This window comes from Cetorhinus maximus, chromosome 23, assembly GCF_964194155.1.
Source record: "Cetorhinus maximus chromosome 23, sCetMax3.hap1.1, whole genome shotgun sequence".
Classification (NCBI taxonomy): Eukaryota; Metazoa; Chordata; class Chondrichthyes; order Lamniformes; family Cetorhinidae; genus Cetorhinus; species Cetorhinus maximus.
In genome coordinates this window covers 19,368,732-19,394,452 of record NC_135901.1, presented here as the reverse complement: position 1 = coordinate 19,394,452, position 25,721 = coordinate 19,368,732, and the positions used below count along the sequence as shown (strand labels likewise).

The following is a 25,721-nucleotide window of genomic DNA, read 5'->3' as shown; positions in this document are numbered from 1 at the left end:
GAGGGATACGGACCCCGGAAGTGCAAAATATTTTAGTTGACGGGCAATATGATTGGCGCAGGCTTGGAGGGCCGAAGGGCCTGTTCCTGTGCTGTACTTTTCTTTGTTCTTCCTAATGCTGTTACTGTGGTGTGCATGGACTTCCAAATGTCATTAGATAAAGTGCCACGCAACAGACTTGTGAGCAAAGATTATATCTCATGGAATAAAAGGGACAGAAGCAACATGGGTACAATATTGGCTGACTGGAAACAGAGAGTCGTGGTTAATGGATGTTTTTCAGACTGGAGGAAGGTTAAGAGTGGAGTTCCCCAGGAGTCAGTTTTCGGACCCATGCTGTTCCTGATACATATAAATGATCCAGACCTTAGTGTTCAGGCACAATTTTGAAATTTGTGGACAGAGTCTTGAGTGGGCATAGACCATGTAGCAGGTTCCCTTCCCTGAAGGACATTAGTGAACCAGTTGGGTTTTTATGACAATCCAGCAGTTTTCATGGTCACTTTTCCCTGGTGCCAGCCCATAAATTACCAGATTCATTCAGCTCAGTTTCACAACCTGCCTTTGTATTTTTGTAGGTTCTCTCTCACTCACTTTTTTCTGTTTTAAATCAATTTCACAGGGTAGTAGAAGGGGAGGATTTGCAGTCGGGCAACTCAAACCAAACATCACATCAGAATCTGACAGAGTGACCCAATTTATCGTAACCTAAATATCACTGAATTTTGAACATGGAAGGAAAAAGCACCGTTCACAGTGGAGAGAAACTGTACACGTGTTCTGTGTGTGGACAAGGCTTCAACCAATCTTCTGGACTGTCAGAACATAAATGCCGTCACAACGGGATAAAACCATGGCAACGTGGAAAGGGATTCAAATCCTCGTCTCACCTGGAACATCATTGCCGCACTCACACTGGGGAGAAACCGTTCACCTGCTCCGAGTGTGGGAAGGGATTCACTAGTTCATCCTATCTGCTGATACATCAGCGGGTTCACACTGGGGAGAGGCCATTCACCTGCTCTAAGTGTGGGAAGGGATTCCTTCAGTCATCCAACCTGCGGACACACCAGCGAGTTCACAGTGATGAGAGACCTTTTAAATGTCCGGACTGCGGGAAGTACTATAGAGGTTCGACGGAACTGATGCGCCATCGACGTGTTCATACTGACGAGAGACCATTCAGATGCTCTCTCTGCGGGACTGGGTTCAGGTGGTTGTCTCAACTCACTGTACACAAGAACAGCCACACTGGGGACAGGCCGTTCACCTGCTGTGTGTGTGGGAAGGGATTCACTCAGTCATCCAACCTGCAGAGACACCAGCGAGCTCATACTGGGGAGAGACCATTTACATGCTCTGAATGTGGGAAGGGTTTTACCCAGTCATCCAACCTGCTGACACACCAGCGAGTTCACACTGGGGAGAGACCATTTACATGCTCTGAATGTGGGAAGGGGTTTGCTGTTTTATCTACACTGCAGAGACACCAGCAAATTCACAAGTAACGACAACAATTGGAAACTCTAGCCCAGTTATTTGGGCTGATATTGTAGATAAAGGTCAAATAGATCAGCTTTATGTTAAATATACAGTGTATTGAGTCTTTTTAATATCTCAAACCTAAGTTAGTTCCTTTTGAAGTGCTCTCCCTCCCCTGTCTCCTCCACCCTCACCTCCAACAACAAGTGTGAGGAGCTCATGGAGCTTCTTTGTCACTAAGTTTGAGACAATCCAATCAGCTGCCTCTGCTACTTCCCTCCCTCACCAGCAGTGGCTGTGATTATTTGAATTAGATTTTTACATAATCACTTGGTAAGTGATCGGGTGTCACTGAACTTTGGCAGAAAATTGTTCCATTATCATCCTCACCGTGACCATATCTTGCAGACCAAGTGATTCTATCCACACCAGCCTTTCTGGAGAAGATCACCAGAGAAGAGTGAAGACATTACAGTCCACAACCCAGCTCATAGCGGTGCGCACATCTCATATATTCAGTTAAAATGCAGAGTATATCGGTCTGCTCCAGGTTTATCGATAGACAGTGATTATCAATCATAATAAATAGGAACTAGAGTTCCTGGGTCCCCAGTTTGAAACCAGGCAGAAACATTATCAAAACGAATTTAAGTGTGAGCAATAATTCACCTTTATTGTTAAATATTAACTGAATATTAAAACAGCCATGTGATATTAGCTCTTCCCCGCTACAGTCTGTACACACTGAAACTAGACAGAATCTTCCACTTGCTTCCATTTCCAGTCCTGATGGTTCAGAACCTCCCTCAAACTTGCACATTCTGGCTGGTTGATGTTGATTTGTGTAAGATTATTAAAGGCTCCTGCAGCATGACCTCCATCACTAACAATTGGTCAAAGCTACATTTCAGACGGGGCAACAAACCCATCAATGATTCTGTCTTCCCTGCTCCACAGTGAGTGAGACAGGGACAAGAAGCAGGATTTCGCCCGCTGCCAACCGAAAGCAGCGATAGCAGCTTCAATCAACGGGTTACTGCCCATCCCTGGGATGCAAGATACTGCAACCCAGTCCAAACCTCCGAATACACTGAGCACAGACTCAGGAAAACACAAGGAGGTTATATTCCAGTCAATCAACCTCTGAGCAGTGTTCATAGAAAACCTGAGTGAATGAAACATTTCTTGAGCTTCAATTGAGAACCTCAGCTGATACAACTTGTGGAAACTTATTCTGCATGAACATTTTCACTTTTGTGAAAGAGGCTAAAATCCTTTTACATTTGGTAACAGCTGCATCAGATTATTCATGTCCTGAGAACCTTTTTAACCAAACTCTTAAAATACAGTCCACAAAATGAGAAGCGACATAAATGCATGGCACTAAGAGCACATAAAGTGATGAAAGTGTTGACTGTCACACAGCAGATACATTAGCATTTCTTACAGCCTGCAACAGAAATTAATGGGTTTATTGAAGCAGGTTGACATTTTTACACACCAACATTAAAATATCAATATATATTAAATCCTGAAACAAGCCTTGAAAATGGATTGCGATGTTTGGAAAGAGGTGCAGCAGTGAAGTGGAAGATGAGAATGATGTTATTGATGATTGACAGGAATGCATTGCACCTCTGGGGCTTTTGTAGGTCAATTACCTTATACACTTTGAAATTCAGAACAAACTCAGACGCTGGGTGGAAACCAACATTTGTCTCCCTGTATTTTGAGATATGAAGCCTGATTCATGCATGCCCGGCTGCTTCAGCCGGTGGGGCATCAGCTTCTTAATCTCAGGATCCTGTGTTCAAGCTCCACTCGGATATTGTTAACTTTAAACATTGCTGCTGTTTTCAGGAGTTAACCCCAGCTTTCCATTCCTCCGGTAGTGTCACTGCATTGGAATGGAGTCTGTCTCCATCAGGTAACATCACAGTTATTGGGCTCGGAGTGCAAACTGGCCTTTGCTTCATTGGAAGTGCGGGACAGCAGTTTGTAGGTGTGGGTCTGATATCCAATGAATGACGATTAAGTATTTTTAAGGCAGAGGTAGATAGATTTGTGTTAGGCAAGGCAATCAAAGGTTATCAGGGTTAGATAGGAATGTGGAAATCAAAACACAAGATGATCAGCCATGATCTTATTGAATGGCAGAGCAGGCTCAAGGGGCCAAATGGCCTAGTCCTGTTCCTATTTCTTACGCTTTAAAAGTGGCAAGTTGCACTCAAGCCCCTGTACCAACAGAACTGCTCAGAGTCATAGAATTAGAATAGTCACTTCCTGGAGGACTGATAGCATCGGGTCCACATCCGATGGGATCCAGATGAAAATGGTCTAATTCATTAGTTTACAGGAGGGAAATTAGGGAACTGCAACTGAAATTATCCAAGTCACAGTGAAGATTTCTTTTCCTGTGAGACTTGTGTGGGTTTGTTCAATGAAATATTTGTTCCAGGTAACAGAGGGGAAGGATTGAGAGTTTTCAGTGTGGGACAGAAGTGAGAGCAGAGAGAGCTGTTTGATATAGAATGGCACCATCGTCCCTTGTGCTTTTTTTATTTATTCATGGGATGTAGGCGGTGCTGGCTGGGCCAGCATTTTATTGGCTATCCCTAATTGCTGCTGAGGACCGAGTGGCTTGCTCAGCCATTTCAGAGTCAACCACATTGCTGTGTGTCCAGAGTCACATGTCAGGCAGACCAGGTAAGGACAGCAGGTTTCTGAAAGGACATTCGTGAATCGGATTGGGTTTTTAAGGACAATTGATGGTTTCATCATTTAGACTTTTAATTCAAATTTCACCGCCTGCCATGGTGGGATTCAAACATTACCCTGGGCCTTTGGAATACTAGTCCAGTGTCAATACCAGTCCGCTGCCCCGTCCATCTCTCCTGCTCCTACCAACTTATCACAGACCTTCCCTTTTGTTTCTTCCTTCTCTCCTCTGTATCTGTTTCAAACCTGTTACATCTCTAACAGTTACCAGTTTTGATGTAGCACAGTGGTATTTGCACTGGACTGGTATTCCAGGGACCCAGGGTAATGCTCTGGTGGCCCCACCACGGCAGATGGTGAAATTTGAATTCAATAAAAATCTGGAATGAAAAGTCTGTAAAACCCCATCTGGTTCGCTAATGTCCTTTCGAGAAGGGAATCTGCTGTCCTTACCTGGACTAGCCTACATGTGGCTGACTCTTAACTGCCCCATGAAAAAATGGGCAATTTAAGGATGGGCAATAAATGCTGGCTTAGCCAGCAGCGCCCACATCCCATGAATGAATAAGAAAAAAAAAATTAATTCTTTTTCTCTCTCCGTCTGCTATTTTCAGCATTTTCTGATTGAAAAGTCAGGAGTCATTCCGTAAAAAGAACAAAAGGGAAGGTCTGTGATAAATAGCGAGGCAGGATGGATTAAGTGACACAAGAATGATGGACGGGGCAGCACGGAGCTGGTGATGGTGGGCCCGGGTAGTTCGGAGTCAATGCTTTCACAATCACGGCCTGGGCTCGATGGCCGGTGACCAAAGGTTAATCAAACAAACCATTTTGTGTGAGAAACCTGTCTGCAGTGCCAGTGAATGGAAGGGCAGTAACTAGTAAAGAGATGATCATCAGTGATTTTGAAGGCTCACTTGTCAGCTTTCCTGGTCAGTCCAACCATTGGAAACCTCCAAACATTCTGGTAGCTCAATTACACAAATATTTATCCTCTGTAAGATTCCAGTCCAGGAACAAAATTATTTCAAACCAAATGAAGTAAACAAACGATTGAAGCACGCAATCTTGGCAGGACCCTGTTAAACTCCGGAACAAACATTTTCCTCTGTAATATCGCACCCTCGATTGAAGGGCTGTGGAGCAAAAGTAATGAGATTGTAAAAATAGTAAGGTTGAAAAAATAACACTTTCGCAAATTCGATGTGAGATCAATTGCATAATTACATCATGTTCATCTGGCGAAGTATATGAGGAACCCAAGTCCAAATCGTCATATGAACCTTGTGAATTAAGGCAAACTAGGCATAGATTCTGCAGAAACGACTCTTTCAAAAGGGAATTCAGCCATTTAATGAAAGAGAGGAAAAAACTGGTTCATTAAGAGAGAGAAGCAAATTGTGATTAATTAGTGTGCTCGTTTAGTGTGCCTCGGATCGGATGATGCATGGGCCTTTTACACCTTTGCATGAATTCATGCTGCTAGGCCATTTTATGATTACATTGTTACATCAGTCTCGCTGCAGCGTTCCAGAGAATAGCAGCTGTATTCCATTTCTCTGCAACGGAGACCCAGTGTGCTGCTGCGTTACAGCACAGTTTAGCATTCCAGACAGGCTTACTGCAGCCACGGCTGTTTCTGTAGTGTAGTGGTTATCACGTTCACCTAACATGCGAAAGGTCCCCAGATTGAAACCAGGCAGAAACATTATTAAAACTCACTCATTAAATAGTGAAGATAATTTGCATCATTGAAACTTACCTGAATCTCCTGTTGCAGGCATATTGCATTTGCTCTTACCAAGGTCATAAAATGATTGCAGCAAAACGACACACCTGAGTGGAAATAAATGTTCGTATTTCACTGTGCTCACATATTAGCAGCTTGTTCAGTCAACAACAGAAATTAATCTGTCTTTCGACACAGATTAACACAGTTACTCACAATGTCAAAGATAACAAAAACAAAAGTAGCTGGAAAAACTCAACAGGTCTGACAGCACCTGCGGAGAGGAATGCAGTAAACGTTTCGAGTCCGGATGACTATTCATCAGAACTCAAAAATAATGTGTGCTCATAACGGCAGACAAAGAGGGATCAAATATAATGGACGCATCATTCTCAAATTTATTCCCTGTGAAACTCTTTGATTTTGTTGAAATGCTGACTGTTGTGCTAAATCTCAAATCAGGCCCATATCAAGTGCATTACCTGGTGTTTGGCATTCTTTTGTTTGCCAATCAAGTTTGCAATTCGATGTTGTTGTATATTCTAGATAGTCTCAAGTCAACCGAGGGCGTCAATATCAAATTTGAAAATAATAATGCTGAATGTTGAATAACGGAAAAAATTGCTGCTGAGTAAAGTTTGTTAAATTTTGCCTGCTGAGGAGGAGAAGGGTGTTCCTAATGATTGAGCAGAAATCTTTGCTGCCTGAGACATTTACTGGACCGAGCCTTCTGCATTATGAAACTCAAAACAAACTGAGGCACCAGGTGGAAACCAACAGTTGTCTTCCTGTAACAAGTGACATGACCTCTCGGCCTAACCATTGGAATCCTCCAAACATTCTGGTAGATCAACACTGCCCTTTTTCCTAAACAAATATGTATTCTGCAAGATTTCATTCCCAGGACAAAATTATTTCAAACCAAACGAACGGATCTGTATCAGTGATTTCCATCGATTAACGGATTGTGGAGCAAATGTAATTGTGTAAATAACTCAGAAATAATGAGATGTTTGATCAGAAAAATGAGCACTTTTGTCAATTCGACATGAAATCAAGAGAAAAAGTAAATAAAGTTCATATGCATAGCTATGTAAGGAACACAAGTCTAAATCTTCATGGCATTGGCTGAGGGAAAACAGTGTTATTCAACGCAAACTGGGCGTGGAATCTGCAGAAACTCCTTCTTCCAAAGGGAATTGTGCAATTCATTGAAATGCAGAAAAATAACAGGTTTACTAAAAGAGAGAAGGAAACTGTGATTAATTCGTTTGCACTTTTAAAAAGCTGACAGAGACAAGACGGTGCAAGGGCCATGGAATGGATACATGGTGTTATGCCATTATATGATGACATTGTTATATGAGTCTGTCTGCAGCATTCCATATTTTAGCATCTGAATTCCATTTCTCCCATCCAAAGAGCCAGAGAGCTGCTGCGTGATAGCACAGTTTAACATTCCAGATAGGCTCACTGCCGTAGTGGTTGTCTAATGTTTATGCAGTGCAGTGGTTATCATGTTCAACTCACACAGGAGAGGTCCCCATTTCGAAACAGGGCAGAAACCTAATCCAAGTTTGCTAATTTTGAGACAGGTAAATTTACATCATTCAGGTTTGTTGTTGAATGTTAACTGAATTTCGCATGCTACAGGCATGTTACTTTTGCTCTACCTCGGCCTTAAAATGAATGTAGCAAAATCAGAAGCGATGAAATTTCATCACACATTGTGTAGAAACAGATGTTCATTTTTTGACTCGGCACGCATTTTAGCAGTTCGTCCGAGCAGCAACAGAATTTAGTGGGTTTTCGATGCAGATTTACATCGTTACTCAGCAAGATGTCTCATACTAAAGTGCGCTCATAAAGACAGGTGCAAGCGATGCTGTAATTGAACCAGAGGAAATGACGGAGCTGGTACAGAATCACTCCTTTAAATAATCGGGCTTCAGAATAGAGTATTAGGAAAAACAACCAAAGGAGTCGTGGAAACTGAGGCGAAGACAATGGAGCAGAAATTAGACCATTCGGCCCATCGAGTCTGCTCCGCCATTCAATCATGGCTGATAAGTTTTTCAACCCCATTCTCCCGCCTTCTCCCTGTAACCTTTGATCCCCTTACCAATCAAGAACCTATCTATCTCCATCTTAAATACACTCAATGACCTGGCCTCCAAAGCCTTCTGTGGCAATGAATTCCATAGATTCACCACTCTCTGGCTAAAGAAGTTTCTCCTCATCTCTGTTCTAAAAGGTCTTCCCTTTACTCTGAGGCTGTGCCCTCGGGTCCTAGTCTCTCCTACTAATGGAAACATCTTCCCCATGTACACTCTATCCAGGCCTTTCAGTATTCTGTACATTTCAATCAGATCCCCCCTCATCCTTCTAAACTCCATCGAGTGTAGACCCAGAGTCCTCAAACGTTCCACATATGTTAAGCCTTTCATTCCTGGGATCGTTCTCATGAACCTCCTCTGGACCCTCTCCAGGGCCAGAACATCCTTCCTGAGATACGGGGCCCAATATTGCTCACAATATTCTAAATGTGGTCTGACCAGAGCCTTATAAAGCCTCAGCAGCACATCCCCACTTTTATATTCTAGTCCTATCGAAATAAATGCCAACATTGCATTTGCCTTCCTAACTACCAACTCAACCTGCAAGTTAACCTTAAGAGAATCCTGGATTAGGACTCCCAAGTCCCTTTGCACTCCAGATTTCTGAGTTCTCTCCCCATTTAGAAAATAGTCCATGCCTCTATTCTTCCTACCAAAGTGCATGACCTCACTTTCCCACGTTGTATTCCATCTGCCACTTCTTTGCCCATTCTCCTAAGCTGTCCAAATCCTTCTGCAGCCTCCCTGCCTCCTCAATACTACCTGTCCCTCCACCTATCTTTGTATCATCTGCAAACTTAGCTAGAATGCCCTCAGTTCCTTCGTCTAGATCATTAATTTATAAAGTGAAAAGTTGTGGTTCCAACACTGACCCTTGCGGAACTCCACTAGTGACCGGCCGCCATCCTGAGAAGGGCCCCCTTATCCCCACTCTCTGCCTCCTGCCAGATAGCCAATCTTCTATCCATGCTAGTACCTTGCCTCTAACACCATGAGTTCTTATCTTTCTGAGCAGCCTCCTGTGCGGCACTTTGTCAAAGGCCTTCTGGAAGTCCAAGTAGATAACATCCATTGGCTCTCCTTTGTCTAACCTGCTCATTACCTCCTCAAAGCATTCTAACAGATTTGTCAGGCATGACCTCTCCTTGATGAAACCATGCTGACTTTGCCCTATTTTACCATGCACTTCCAAATATTCTGAAATCTATCCTTAATAATGGACTCTAAAATCTTACCAACCACCGAGGTCAGGCTAATCTGCCTGTAATTTCCTGTCTTTTCCCTCACTCCCTTCTTAAACAGGGGGTTTACATTAGCGATTTTCCAGTCCTCTGCGACCCTCCCTGACTCCAGTGATTCCTGAAAGATCACCACTAATGCCTCCACTTCAGCTATCTCCTTCATAACTCTGGGGCGTAATCCATCTGGTCCAGGTGATTTATCCACCTTCAGACCTTTCAGTTTTCCTAGCACCTTCTCCTTGGTAATGGCCACCATACTCACCTCTGCCCCCCGACTCTCTTGAACTTTGGGGATGTTACTCATGTCTTCCACCGTGAAGACTGACGCAAAGTACCTATTCAGTTCCTCTGCCATTTCTTTGTTCCCCACTACTACTTCTCCAGTGTCATTTTCCAGCGGTCCAATGTCCACTTTTGCCTCTCTCTTACCCTTTATATATCTAAAAAAACTCTTGCAATCTTCTTTTATATTACTGGCTAGTTTACCCTCATATTTAATCTTCTCCCTCCTTATTTCTATTTTAGTTGTCCTCTGTTGGTCTTTGTAGGCTTCCCAATCCCCTGGCTTCCCACTGCTCTTCGCCGCATTGTATGCTTTCTATTTAGCTTTTTTGCTGTCTCTAACTTCCCTTGTCATCCATGGTAGCCTCGTCCCCCCTTTAGTATGCTTCTTCTTCCTCGGGATGAATTTTTGCTGTGTCTCCCAAATTACTCCCAGAAACTCCTGCCATTGCTGTTCTACTGTCTTTCCTGCTAGGCTCATCTCCCAGTCAATTCTGGCCAGCTCCTCCCTCATGCCTCTGTAGTTGCCTTTATTCAACTGTAATACCGTTACATCTGATTCGAGCTTTTTCCTCTCAAATTGCAGGGTAAATTTTATATTATGGTCACTTCCTCCTAAGGGTTCCTTCACCTTAAGCTCCCTTATCAAACCTGCCTCATTACACATCACTAAATCTAGAATTTCCTGTTCCCTAGTGGGCTCCACCACAAACTGCTCCAAAAAGCCATCTCGTAGACATTCCACAAATTCCTTTTCTTGGGATCCACTACCAACCTGATTTTCCCAGTCTACCTGCATATTGAAATCCCCCATGATCACTGTAACCTTGTCTTTCTTACACGCCTTTTCTATCTCCTTGTAAACTTGTATACCTTGTAAAATGGAACTCCGCTGCTTTAATTTGGAATGCTGCAGACAGACTCATATTACAATGTCATCATAAAATGGCATAGCACCATGTATCCATAAAATGGCCCTTCCATCGTCCTGTCCCTGCAGCTTTTTAAAAGTGTGAACGAATTAATCGCAGTTTCCTTCTCTCTTTTAGTAAACCTGTTATTTTTCTGCATTTCAATGAATTGCACAATTCCCTTTGGAAGGAGTTTCTGCAGATTCCATGCCCAATTTGCCTTACACAACAGTTTCCCCTCAGCCAATGCCATGAAGATTTAGACATGTGTTGCTTACATAGCTATGCATATGAACATTATTTACTTTTTCTCTTGATTTCATGTCGAATTGACGAAAGTGCTCATTTTTCTGATCAAACACCTCATTATGTCTGAGTTATTTACACAATCTAATTACATTTGCTCCACAACTCGTTAACCAATCATTCATACAGTTAGACAGAGCCCTGCCAAGATCACATGCTGAAATAGTTCGTTCTGTTCGTTTGGTTTGAAATTATTTTGCCCTGGGAATGAAATCTTGCAGAATACATATTTGTTTAGGGAACAGGGCAGTGTTGATCTACCAGAATGTTTGGAGGATTCCAATGGTTAGGCTGAGAGGTCATGACTCTCGTTACAGAAAGACAACTGTTGGTTTCCACCTGGTGCCTCTGTTTGTTTTGAGTTTCATAATGCAGAAGGCTTGGTCCAGCAAATGTCTCAGGCAGCAATGATTTCTGCTCAATCATTAGAAACACCCTTCTCCTCCTCAGAAGACGAAATTCAGCAAACTTTCCTCAGCAGCATTTTTTCCCATTATTCAACATTCAGTATTAATATTTTTTAATTTGATATTGATGTCCTCGGTTGACTTGAGACTCTCTAGAAAATACAACAACATCGAATTGCAAACGTGACTGGTCAACAAAAGAATGCCAGACAGCAGGTAATGCACTTGATGTGGGTCTGATTTGAGATTTGGCACAACAGTCAGCATTTCAACAGAATCAAAGAGCTTCACAGGGAATAGATTGAGAATGATGCGTTAATTAGATCTGATCCCCCTTTGTCTGCCGTTACGAGCACACATTATCTTTGACATGGTGAGTAACTGTGTTGATCTGTGACAGATTAATCTCTGTTGTTGACTGAACGAGCTGCTAATATGTGAGCGCAGTGAAATACGAACATCTATTTCAACTGAAGTGTGTCATGAAAACTCAGCACGTCCTCGGTGAGAGTAAATGCAATAAGACTGCAACATCGGAGATTCAGCTAAGCTTCAACGATGCAATTCACCCTCACGATTGAATGAGTAAGTTTCAATCATGTTCCTGCCTGGTTTTGGACCGGGACTTTTCGCGTGTTAGGCTAGCGTGATAACCACTACACCACAGAAGCTGCTGTGGCTGCAGTGAGCCTGCCTGGAATGTTAAACTGCGCTCTAACGCTCTCTGTTAGTGAACGTGTTACTTTTCTGCATATCAATTAATTGCATAATTCCCTATTGAAAAGGGGGTTTCTGTGGATTCCACGCCTCATTTGCCTTAATTAACACTGTTCCCCTCACCCAATGCCATGAAGATTTAGACTTGTGTTCCTTACATAGCTATGCATATGAACATTATTTACTTATCTCTTGATTTCACGTCGAATTGATGAAAGTGCTAATTTTTCTGATCAAGCATCTCATTATTTATGAGTTATTTACACAATCCAATTACATTTGCTCCACAACTCGTTACTCGAGGGTGTTATATCACAGAGGAAAATGATTGGTACAGTCAGACAGAGCCCTGCCAGGATCACATGCTGAAATAGATCGTTTCGTTCGGTTGGTTTAATATAATTTTGTTCTAGGAATGTAATTTTACAGAATATATATTTCTTCAGGAAACAGGGTAGTGTTGATCTACCAGAATGTTTGGAGGATTCCAATGGTTAGACTGAGAGGACATGTCACTTGTTACGGGAAGGCAACTCTTGGTTTCCACTTGGTGCCTCAGTTTTTTTTTGAATTTTATAATGCAGAAGGCTCGGTCCAGCAAATGTCTCAGACAGCAATGCTTTCTGCTCAACTGTTAGGAACAGCCTTCTCCTCCTCAGAAGATGAAATTCAATAAACTTTTCTCAGCAATTTGTTATGTTATTCAACATTCAGTATTAATATATTTGATATTGATGCCCTCGGTTGGCTTGAGACTCTCTGAAATATACAACATCGAATTGCAAACTTGATTGGCAAACAAAGAATGTAAGTCTCCAGGTAATGCATTTGATATGGGTCTGATTTGAGATGTAGCACAACAGTCAGCATTTTCAACAACAAAATCGAAGACTTTTCCAGGGAACAGGCTTGAGAATGATGTGTTAATTAGATCTGACCCCTCTTTGTCCGTCTTACACATTACAATGAGACGCCTTTGACATGGTGAGTAACTGTGTTAAGCTGCATTGAAAGACTCATTATTTTCTGTTGTTGGTTGAACGAACTGCTAATACGTGAGCACTGTGAAATACGAGCATCTTTTTCCACTCAAGTGTGTCATGATATCTCCGCACGTGCTGATTGTGCGGCATTCATTTTAAGGCCTCGGTGAGAGCAAATGCAATATGCCTGCTACATAAGCTTCAACTATGCAAATTACCCTCACTATTCAATGAGTAAGTTTTCATAATGTTTCACCAGGTTTTGAACCAGGAACTTTTCGCATGTTAGGTGAACGTGATAGCCAGATAACCACTACAGAAACTGCCACGGTTTTACTGAGCCTGTCTGGAATGCTAAACTGTGCTGTAACGCAGCTGCAAACTGGATCTCTGTTGCAGAGAAATGGAATTCAGCTGCTGTTCTCAGCAGTGCTGCAGCAAGACTGATGTAGCAATGTAATCATAAAATGGCCTCGCATCATGTATCCAAACAATGGCAAAAGAGGCCCTTCCATCATCCTATCTCAAACCCCTTTTTAAACGAGCAAACTAATGAATCACAATTTGCTTCTCTTTTAATAAACCTGTTTTTTCCTCCCTTTCATTAAATTGCTCAATATCCTTTTGAAAATGTCGTTTCTGCAGAATCCATGCCTAGTTTGCCTTAATTCACAAGCTTCACATGATGATTTGGACTTGGGTTCCTAGTATACTTTATCATATGAACATGATGTAATTATGCAATTGATCTCAGATCGAATTTGCGAAATTGTTATTTTTTTCAACCTCATTATTTTCACAATCATATTACTTTTGCTCTGCAGCCGTTCAATCGAGGGTGCGATATTACAGAGGGAAATGTTTGATAAGGAGTTTAACAGGGCCCTGCCAAGATCACATGCTTCAATTGTTCATTTACTTGATTTGTTTTGAAATAATTTTGTTCCTGGACCGGAATCTTACAGAGAATAAATATTTGTGTCACTAACCGGGCAGCGCTGAGCTACCAGAATGTTTAGAGGTTTCCAATGGTTGGACTGAGAGTCCATGTCACTTGTTACAGGAAGACAACTGTTGATTTCACCCTGGTGCCTCAGTTTGTTTTGAATTTCAAAATGTCTCCGGGTGCAATGCGTTCTGCTCAATCATTAGGAACATCCTTCTTTTCTTGGAAGATGAAATTAAACAAACTTTACTCAGTATTTGTTCCATTATTCTGTATTTAATATTAATATTATATCTGTGATTGATGCCTTCGTTTGATTTGAGACTCTGAAATATACAGCAACCTCGAATTTCAAACATGACTGATAAATGAAAGAATGCCAGTCAGCAGGCAATGCAAACCATGTGGTGCTCATTTGAAATTGAGCACAATTAGCTTTTAAACAAAATCCAAGAATTTTACTGGGAGCAGTTTTGAGAATGATGCGTTCATTATATTTGACCCCTGTTTGTTCTAGGTGAGAAGACTTTTGGCGCCTAAATCGCGTCCAAGTAGAAGACAGTGGGGAAGCCAGCAGATCTGCAGTGCCTCAGTTTCCAAGGCTCACTCTGTCATTTTTCCTGAAACTCTATTCTGAAGACTGATTATTTAAAGGAGTGATTCTATACCAGCTCTGTCATTTCCTCTGGTTCAATTACAGCATCGCTCCCGCCTGTCCTTATGCGCGCACTTTAGTATGAGACATCTTTGAGATGGTGAGTAATGATGTAAATCTGCATCGAAAACCCACTAAATTCTGTTGCTGACCAGACGAACTGCTAAAATGTGTGCCGAGTCAAAAAACAAACATCTATTTCTACTCAGTGTGTCATGAAATTTCAGCCCTTCTGATTTTGCTGCATTCATTTTAAGGCGCAGGCAAGAGCAAAAGCACCATGCCTGTAGCATGCGAGATTCAGATAACATTCAACAACAAACCTGACAGACGCAAATTTCCCCTTCCTCAAAATTAGCAAGCTTAGGTAATGTCTCTGACCAGTTTTGAACCAGGAACTTTTGGCATGTGAGGAGAACATCATAACCGCTACACTACAGAAACATCGGCAAGCCAAGACATTAGTGAGCCTATCTGGAATGCTGCAGACAGACTCATCTCATAATGTCATCATAAAATGGCATAACACCATGTATCCATACCATGGCCCTTCCATTCATCCTGTCCCTGTTAAGCTTTTTAAAAGAACAAACCAATTAATCTCAGTTTCCTTCTCTCTATTAGCTACTACAGAATCACTCCTTTAAGTAATCAGTCTTCAGAATAGAGTATCAGGAAAAATGACCCAGGGAGTTGTGGAAACTGAGGCGCAGTGCAGACCTGCTGGCTTCCCTCCTGTCTTCTGCATGGATGCAATTTAGCCACCAGAAGGCTTGTCACCTGGAACAAAGAGGGATCAAATATAATGAACGCATCATTCTCAAAACTGTTCCCAGTACAACTCTTGCATTTTGTTTTCAAACTAACTGTGCTCAATTTCAAATGAGCACCACATGGTTTGCATTACTTGCTGACTTGCATTCTTTTGTCTGTCAGTCATGTTTGCAATTAGAGGTTGGTGCATGTTTCAGAGAGCCTCAATTCAAACGAAGGCATCAATATTAATATTAAATATAGAATAACGGAACAAATACTGAGTAAAGTTTGTTCAATGCTGTATTCCAAGGACAAGAAGGATGTTCCTAATGATTCAGCAGAAAGCATTCCACCCGGAAACATTTGCTGGACGGACACATCTAAATTTAGGAATTCAAAACAAGCTGAGGCACCAGGGAGAAACCAACAGTTGTCTTCCTGCAACAAGTGACATGGCCTCTCAGTCCAACCATTGGAAACCTCCAAACATTCTGGTAGCTGGTGCTCTGTTTGCTGCACAAATATTTATCCTCTGTAAGATTCCGGTCCAGGAACAAAATTATTTCAAAACAAATGAAGTAAACGAACAATTGAAGCATGTGATCTTGGCAGGGCCCTGTTAAACTCCTTAACAAACATTTTCCTCTGTAATATCGCACCCTCGATTGAAGGGCTGCGGAGCAAAAGTAATAAGATTGTAAAAATAGCAAGATTTTAAAAATTACACTTTTCTTAATTCGATCTGAGATCAATTGCATAATTACATCATGTTCACCTGGTAAAGTATATTAGGAACTCAAGTCCAAATCGTCATGTGAACCTTGTGAATTAAGGCAAACTAGGCATGGATTCTTCAGAAACGACATTTTCAAAAGGGAATTGAGCAATTTAATGAAAGGGAGGAAAAAACAGGTTTATTAAAAGAGAAGCAAATTGTGATTCATTGGTTTGCTCATTTAAAAAGGGGACAGAGTTCGGATGGTGGAAAGGCCTCTTATGCCATTGTATGGATACATGGTGCTAGGCCATTTTATTATTACATTGTTATATCCATCTCGCTGCAGCGTTCCTGATTGCAGCTGAATTCCATTTCTCTAAAACAGATATCCAGAGTGCTGCTGCATTACAGCACGGTTTAACATTCCAGACAGGCGCATTGAAACCATGGCAGTTTCTGTAGTGTAGTGGTTATGACATTTGCCTAACACACGAAAAGTCCCTGGTCCGTATCCGGGCAGGAACATTAAATAGGGTGATCTTCATCATTGAAGCTTGCTTGAATCTCTGATGTTGCAGGCATATATTGCATTTGCTCTGAGTTCATAAAATGAATACAGCAAAATCAGGCCTGCTGAAATTTCATGACACACTTGAGTGGAAATAGATGCCCATATTTCACTGCGCTCACATATTAGCAGTTCGTTCAGTCAACAGCAGAGATTGATGGGTCTTTCGATGCCGCTTAACACAGTTACTCACCATGGCAAAGATGTCTCATAGTAATGTGTGCTCAGAACGACAGACAAAGAGGGATCAGATCTCATTACCGTGTCATTCTCAAACCTGTTCCCTGCAAAATTCTTTAATTTTGTTGAAATGATAACTGTTGTGCTAAATCTCATATTAGCCTCATATCAAGTGCATTACCAGGTGTCTGGCATTCTTCTGTTTGCCAGTCAAGTTTGCATTTCTAAGTATATTTCAGAGAGTCTCAAGTCAAACGAGGGCATCAATATCAAATAAAAAATATTAATACTGAATGTTGAATAACATAAAAAAATGCAGAGTAAATCTTGTTGAATTTCGTCTTCTGAGGAGAAGGATGTTCCTGATGATTGAGCAGAAAGCATTGCTGCCTGAGACATTTGCTGGACCGAGCCTTCTGCTTTATGAAATTCAAAGCAAACTGAGGCACCAGGTGGAAACCAAGCGTTGTCTTCCTGTAACAAGTGACATGACCTCTCAGTCTAACCACTGGAATCCTCCAAACATTCTGGTAGATCAGCACTGCCCTGTTTGCTGCATGAATATTTATCCTCTGTCAGATTTCAGGACAGGAACAAAATTATTTCAAACTAAATGAAGTAAACGAACAATTGAAGCACGTGATCTTGGCAGGGCCCTGTTAAACTCCTTAACAAATATTTTCCTCTGTAATATAGCACTCTCGGTTGAAGGGGCATGGAGCAAAAGTAATAAGATTGTATAAAACAACTCGGATACAATGAGATGTTTGATCAGAAAAAATAAATTCGATATGAGATCAGTTGCATAATTACATCATGTTCATGTGGTAAAGTATATTAGGAACCGAAGTCCAAATCGTCATGTGAATCTTGTGAATTAAGACACACTGGGCATGGATTCTGCAGAAACTACATTTTCAAATGGGAATTGAGCAACTTAATGAAAGGGAGGAAAAAACAGGTTTATTAAAAGAGAGAAGCAAATTGTAATTAATTAGTTTACTCGTTTAAAAAGGGGACAGAGGTCGGATGGTGGAAGGGCCTCTTACGTATTTGCATGGATACATGGTGGTAGACCATTTTATGATTACATTGTTATATCAGTCTCGTTGCAGCGTTCCTGATAATAACAGCTGTATTCCATTTCTCCCAGAGACCCAGGGTGCTGCTACGTTAAAGCGCAGTTTAACATTCCATGCAGGCTCACTGCAGTCATAGCAGTTTCTGTAGTGTAGTGGTTATCACGTTCGCTTAACACGCGAAAAGTTTCCGGTTCAGAAATGGGCAGAAACATTATTAAAACTTACTCTTTCAATACTGAGGGTGATTTGCTTAGCTGAATCTACCAAGTCCCAGGCATTTTGCATTTGCTTTCAGCGAGGGCGCTCTGAGATTTCATGACACACTTGAGTGGAATTAGATGTTCGTATTTCACTGCACTCACACATTAGCAGTTTGTTCAGTCAACAATTAATGGGTCTTTCGAAACAGATTAACAGAGTTACTCACCATGTCAAAGATAATGTGTGCTCCTAACGACAGACAAAGAGCGATCAGATCTAATTAACGCATCATTCTCAAATCTGTTCCCTGTAAAATTCTTTGTTTTTGTCGCGCTGACTGTTGTGCTAAATCGCAAATCAGACCCATATCAAGTGCATTACCTGGTGTCTGGCATTCTTTTGTTTGCCTGTCAAGTTTGCAATTCGATGATGTTGTATATTTCAGGGAGTCTCAAGTCAACCGAGAGCATTAATATATAAAAAATATTAATACTGAACCTTGAATAACGGAAAGCGCGAGAGGAGTCGCGAGTTGAAGAGATACGCGAGAGGAGCCGGGAGTTGAAGAGCAGCCTGAGAGAATTCGGGAGTTGAGGCGAAGCGCGAGAGGATTCGGGAGTTGAGGCGAAGCGCGAGAGGATTCGGGAGTTGAAGAGAGGCGCGAGAGGAGCCGGGAGTTGAAGAGCAGCGCGAGAGGAGTCGGGAGTTGAAGAGAAGCGCGAGAGGAGTCGGGAGTTGAGGCGAAGCGCGAGAGGAGTCGGGAGTTGAAGAGAAGCGCGAGAGGAGTCGGGAGTTGAAGAGAAGCGCGAGAGGAGTCGGGAGTTGAAGAGAAGCGCGAGAGGAGCCGGGAGTTGAAGAGAAGCGCGACAGGAGTCGGGAGTTGAAGAGAAGCGTGAGAGGAGTCGGGAGTTGAAGAGAAGCGTGAGAGGAGTCGGGAGTTGAAGAGAAGTGAGTGGATGAGTGACCACATTATGATAGAATTTTAAATTATGTTTGAAAGTGAGGCAGTTCACTCTGATGCAAGGGTGTTAAAGTAGAATAAAGGAAATTACAAAGACATGAAGGACAAATTGGCTGAGAGGATTGGGAAAACACATTAAAAGGTCCATAGGCAAAGAACCATTACATAGCTTACAGCACCTATACATCCCTTCAAGGTGCAAAAACCCAATAAGTCAGTCAACCATGGCTGACAAAGAAAGTTAACGATTGTAATAGACTAAAAGAAAAGGCTTATAAAGTTTCCAGAAGTAGTAGTAAACCTGAGGATTGGGGTTTTTTTTGGAATACAGCAAAGGAAGACCAAGAAACTGGTAAAGAAAGGGAGAATAGAATATGAATGCAATCTAGCAAAGAATATAAAAGTGGACTGCAAAAGCTTCTATAGGAATGTAAAAAGGAAGTGTTTGGCTAAGAAAAATGTGGATACATTACAGGCAGAGTCAAGAGAATTCATAATGGGGAATAGAATTGGCATAGAAGCTAAATGATTGGTTTGTGTCTGTTTTCACAGGAAGATAAAGGAAGATAAAAGATTTAGAGATCCAAGGGACGAGGGAGAATGAGGAGTTGAAGGAAATAAGTATAAGTAAGAAGGTTGTATTGAAGAAACTAATGGGACTGAAAGTTGATAAGTCACGGGGACCGGATATTCTGCATCACAGCTGTGTTGAAAGAGGTTGCTATAAAGATAGTGGATGCATTGGTGACCATTTTACAAAATTCTATAGATTCTGGAATGGTTCCTGAAGATTGGAAGGTAGCAAATTTCACCCCACTATTTAAGACGGGAGGGAGAAAGAAACCAGGGATCTATAGACCTGTTAGCCTTACATCAGTAGTCGGGAAAATGCTAGAATCCATTATAAAGGATGTGATAAATAGATACTTGGATAATCATGATCTGATTGGGCATACTCAGCATGGATTTGCGAATGGGAAATCATGTTTGATGAACTTGGAGCTTTTTAAGGATGTTACTAACAAAATTGATAAAGGAGTCGTTGGACATGGTGTACTTGGATTTTCAGAAGGCGTTTGATAAAGTCCCCCACAGGAGGTTGATTAGCAAAATAATAGCACATGGGATAGAGGCAATATACTGGCATGGATTAAGGATTGGCTAGCAGGCAGAAAACAGAGAGCAGGAATAAGCAGGTCATTCTCGTGTTGGCAAGCTGTGACTAGTGGGGCACCTCAAGGGTCAATACTTGGGCCACAGCTGTTCACAATACGTCAATGATTTGGATGTGGGGACCAAATGTAATATTTCCAAGTTCACGGATGATACAAAGCTAGGTGGGAATGTGTGTTGTGAGGAAGATGTAATGTGGCTACAAGGGGGGGCGATGGTGTGGTGGTATTGTCATTGGACTAGTAATCCAGAGACCCAGGGTAATTCTCTGGGGACCTGGGTTTGAATCCAGCCATGGCAGATGATTAAATTTGAACTCAGTTAAAACCTGGAATTAAAAGTCTAAATGATTAAACCATTGTTGAATGTTGTAAAAACCCATCTGGCTCACTAATGCCCTTTAGGGAAGGAAATCTGCCATCCTTATCTGGCCTACATGTGACTCCAGACCCCACAATGTGGTTGACTCTTAAATTCCCTCTGAACTAGGGCTATTAGGGATGGGTAATGAATGCTGGCCCAGTCAGCGATGCCCACATCCCATGAATGAATTAAAAAAAAAGGAGGATTTGGACAGACTGAGTGGGCAAGAACATGGCAGATGGAATATAATGTGGAAAAACGTGAGGTTATCCACTTTGGTAGAAGGAACAGATGTGTAGAGCATTTCCTAAATGGTAAGAGTTTAGAAAGTGTAGATGCACAAAGGGACCTGGCTGTCCTTGTCCATAAGTCACTTAAAGCTAACTTGCAGATGCTGCTAATAGAATGTTAGCCTTTATCGCAAGAGGATTTGAGTACAGGAGTAGTGAAGTCTTGCTTCACTTATATAGAAGCTTGGTTAGACTGCACCTGGAGTACTGTGTGCAGTTTTGGCCCCTTACCTCAGAAAGGATATTATTGCCATAGAGGGAGTGCAACGACGGTTCACCAGACTTGTTCCAGGGATGGTGGGACTGTCTTATGAGGAGAGCTTGGGGGAACTGGGTCTGTATTCTCTACAGTTTCGCAGAATGAGAGGTGATCTCATTGAAACCTACAAAACACTGAAAGGAAGTAGACAGGGTAGATGCAGGTAAGATGTTTCCCCTAATTGGGGAGTCTAGAACTAGGGGACACAATTTCAAAATAAGGGGGAAGCCACCTAGGACTGAAATGAGGAGAAATTTCTTTACCCAGAGGGTTGTGAATCCTTGGAATTCTCTACCTCGAGGGCCGTGGAAGCTGTCATTGAGTATGTTTCAGGTAGAGATTGACATGTTTCTGATTAACAATAACGTAAAGGATTATGGGGATAATGCGGGTAAAAGGCATTTAAGTGTTCGATCAGCCATGATCGCATTGAATGGTGGAGCAGGCTGGACGGGCTGAATGGTCTTCTCCCGTTCCTATGTTCCTATCCTGACTACTAGTGATTGTTTCTGTAGACTGACAGGGTACCAGAAGCAGAAGTCAGTTTTCAGGATTATCTGAAAAAAGGAAATAGAGAGGTGGAGTGGGTTAGGGAGCAAATTCCACAGTTTATGGTCTTGGCAGTTGCAGTCAGGGCCACCAAATGTGGAGCAAATAAAATCAGGAATGCTCAGGAAGTCGGAATTAGAGAAGCGCAGATATCTTGGAGGTAACAAAGGAATGGATAATGGTTTCAGCAGCAGATGAGCTGAGGCTGGGGTGGAGCCGGCGATGTCACTGAGGTGGAATATAGCCTTGACAATGATGCTGATATGTGGTTGGGAACTTGTCTCGGGGTAAAATATGACACCAATGTTTCAGACTCAGACTGTTGTCAAGGAGAGAGCTGGAGTCAATGTCTATGGTTGGTAGTGGGGACTGAAGGCAATGGCTTCAGTCTTCCTAACGTTTAAATGGTGGAAATTTGTTGTCATCTGGTACTGGATGTCATATAAGTCAGGACGGAGTGTGACTTGGAGAGGAGATTCGAGGTGATGTTGTTCACATACACCTGTTATCCTGTTCCTCTAGGTGGTGGAGGTTGAGTGTTTTGCAAAGTCTGTCAAAGTTCTGGTCAAGTTGCAGAAATAGAAAATCCCTCTCCTTCTCTGCTTCTGATCCCAATCCTCTCTCTCCTCTCCAAAAAGAGGGCAGAGTCTCGTGTAGACCCAGACCGGGTGGCAGGTTCCCTTCCCTGAAGGACATTAGTGAACCAGTTGGGTTTTTACGACAATCCAGCAGTTTTCATGGTCACTTTCTCCTTGTGCCGGCCCCACAAATGACCAGATTCATTCAGCTCAATTTCACAACCTGCCTTAGTGTTTGTGTGGGATCTCTCTCACTCCTTTTTTTCTGTTTTAAATTGATTTCACAGGGTGTTAGAAGGAGAAGATTTGCATTCAGGAAACTGAGACCAAACATCACATCAGGATCTGACGGAGTCGCCCAATTTATCGTAACTTGAATACATTGGATTTTGAACATGGAAGGAAAAAGCACCGTTCACAGTGGGAAGAAACTTTACACGTGTTCTGTGTGTGGACGAGGCTTCAGCCAATCATCTGGTTTGTCAAGACACAAGCGCATTCACAGTGGGGAGAAACCGTACACGTGTTCTGTGTGTGGACGAGGCTTCAGCCAATCATCTGGTTTGTCAAGACACAAGCGCATTCACAGTGGGGAGAAACCGTACACGTGTTCTGTGTGTGGACGAGGCTTCAGCCAATCATCTGGCCTGTCGAAACACAAGCGCATTCACACGGGGGAAAAACCGTGGAAATGTGGGGACTGTGAGGAGGCATTTGGTTACCCGTCTGAACTGGAAACTCATCGACGCACTCACACTGGAGAGAGACCATTCATCTGCTCCATATGTGGGAAAGGATTTACTCGATCATCGAACTTGCTGATACACCAGCGAGTTCACACTGGACAGAAGCTGTTCACCTGCTCTGCGTGTGGGAAAGGATTCACAGATTCCTCCAACCTGCTGAAACATCAGCGAGTTCACACTGGGGAGAAACCATTCTCCTGCTCAGAGTGTGGGAGGGGATTCACCCATTTATCCGCTCTGTTGAGACACCAGCGAGTTCACACTGACAAGAGACCTTTTAAATGTCTGGACTGTGGGAAGTGCTTTAAAAGTCCTGGGGAACTGATGTCCCATCAACGTGTTCACACTGATGAGAGACCTTTTAAATGTCCACAATGTGGGAAGTCCTATAAAAGTTCCTGGGAACTTATGTCCCACCAACGTGTTCACACTGATGAGAGACCGTTCAGGTGCTCTCACTGCGGGACTGGGTTCAAGCGATCATCTGGACTCATTGTACACCAGCGGCTTCACACTGGGGAGAGGCCATTCACCTGTTCTAAATGTGGGGAGGGATTCACTCAATCATCCACCCTGCTGAAACACCAGCGAGTTCACACTGACGAGAGACCTTTTAAATGCCCAGACTGCGGGAAGTGCTATAAAACTTCCTGGGAATTGAAATCCCATCAACATGCTCACACTGATGAGAGACCGTTCAGATGCTCTCACTGTGGGACTGGGTTCAGGAAATCATCTCAACTCACTGTACACCAGCGAATTCACACCGGGGAGAGGCCGTTCACTTGCTCCGAGTGTGGGAAGGGATTCACTCAGACATCTGACCTACTGAGACATCAGCGAGTTCACGAGTAACTACAGTGATTAGATTTTGCTGTTAATCACATCCAGGACTGAGCCATGTTCATTGGGGTCTGTTCCTATTCATGTTAATAAATTCCAGGCCAGTTATAGGGGAAAATATTGTTAACAAAAGAAAAATAAATCAGCTTTGTACTGAACATGCAGTGCGTTGAATCTTTTTTTGTTCATTCATGGGATGTGGGCCTCGCTGGCTAGGCCAGCATTTATTGCCCATCCCTAATTGCCCTTGAGAAGGCGGTGGTGAGCTGCCTTCTTGAACCGCTGCAGTCCATGTGGTGTAGGTCTAGTTTCATTCCTTATAGACATCATAACGGTTTGATATGACCGAGTGTCTTGCTGGGCCATTTAAAAATAAACCACAGTGCTTTGGGTCTGGTAGACCAGACCGGGTAAGGACGGCAGATTTCCTTCCCTAAAGGGCATTAGTGAACTAGATGGGTTTTTACAACAATCAATTTATGGTCATCATTAAACTTTTTGTTCCAGGTTTTTATTGAATTTAAATTTCACCGTATACCATCGTGGGATTTGAACCTAGGTCCCCAGACCATTACCAGCTAGTCTCAGGATTATTCATCCAATGACGATACTACTACACCACTGCCTCCCGCTTTAATGTCACTAATATATAAGTTAATTATTTTTGAAGGGCTCTCCCTCTTCTCTGTCTCCTCCATCCTTACCAACAACCACAAGTGTGAGGAGCTCATGGAGCTTCTTTGTCACTAAGATTGAGACAATCCTTTCACCTGCCTCTGCTACTCCCCTCCCTTCCACTATGCCAATGGGCCAAACTGTCTCTAAAGTTCCCCCTTGTCTGAGCCCTGAACTCACAGTTCCTCTCCTATCTCTCATCATACCCAGTCAGAGCTCTTGTGCAGGAGACCCACCTCCTGGTTCCTCGATTCTATTCCTGCCAAACTGCTGACCATCCATCTTCCCCATGTTGCTGATATTGTTAACAGTGCTCTCTCTCTTCTGGTTATGCCCCTCTCATCCTTATCCTTCCTGAAAAAAACCCTTCACCCCACCTTCCTTGTAAACTACCACACCATCTGCAACCTCCCTTTCTTCTCCAACGTCCTTGAACTTGGTTTTCCCCAAGGATCTAGTCTTGGACCCTCCTATTTCTCATCTACATGCTGCCACTAGGCGACATCATCAATAAAAAATTGTGTTAGTTTTTCCATGTACACTGACAACACCCAGTACTACCTCCCCAACATCCCTCTCCGTTCCTCCACTGTTACTAAATTATCAAACTGTTTATCCAACATCCAGTACTGGATGAACAGAAATTTATTCCAATTAAAAATTGGGAAGACCAAAGCCATTGTCTTCGGTCACCGCTACAAATTCCGTTCCCTAACTACCGAGTCCATCCCTCTCCCTGGGAACTGTCTGAGGCTGAACCACACTCTTCACAATCTTGATGCATATTTGATCCCAAGATGACTTTCCAGCCAAATATCCACACCATCATTAATACCAGATATTTCCACCTCCGTAACGTCACCCGTCTCCACCCTACCCCAGCTCATCTATTGCTGAAATTCTCCTCATACCCATGACTTGACTATTATAATACATTCCTGGCCAGTCTCTCACATTCACCCTGCTCCACCCCCCCACAACAACCTGGAAATTAGATCATCCAAAACTCTGCTGCCCGTGTGTGTTCCCACCCTAAATGTAGGGCAGATGATGTCACTGTGATAACGTCACTGGACTAGTATTCCAGAGGCCGAGGCTTTGGATCTGGGAATGTGGGTTCAATTCCCACATTCCACCCAAACCTTCTGCAGACATTTTTCGCAACAAATTTCCAAATAGTATTTATGCATAAACACAGTGACCTGAATCAGGCGGGAAATGTTTGCTCTCTTTGTGTGGAATGGCCACCTTGTGAGCTCTATGATTCGATCATATGGTGTTTAAT

General features: G+C 42.6%; 1 protein-coding gene across 1 annotated transcript in view; it reads left to right on the top strand.

The window, feature by feature from the left end:
• The window catches only part of LOC144697271 (uncharacterized), a 407,386-nt gene that overhangs the window by 15,742 nt on the left and 365,923 nt on the right, over positions 1-25,721 (top strand). The gene's annotated exons all lie outside the window — the stretch shown is intronic.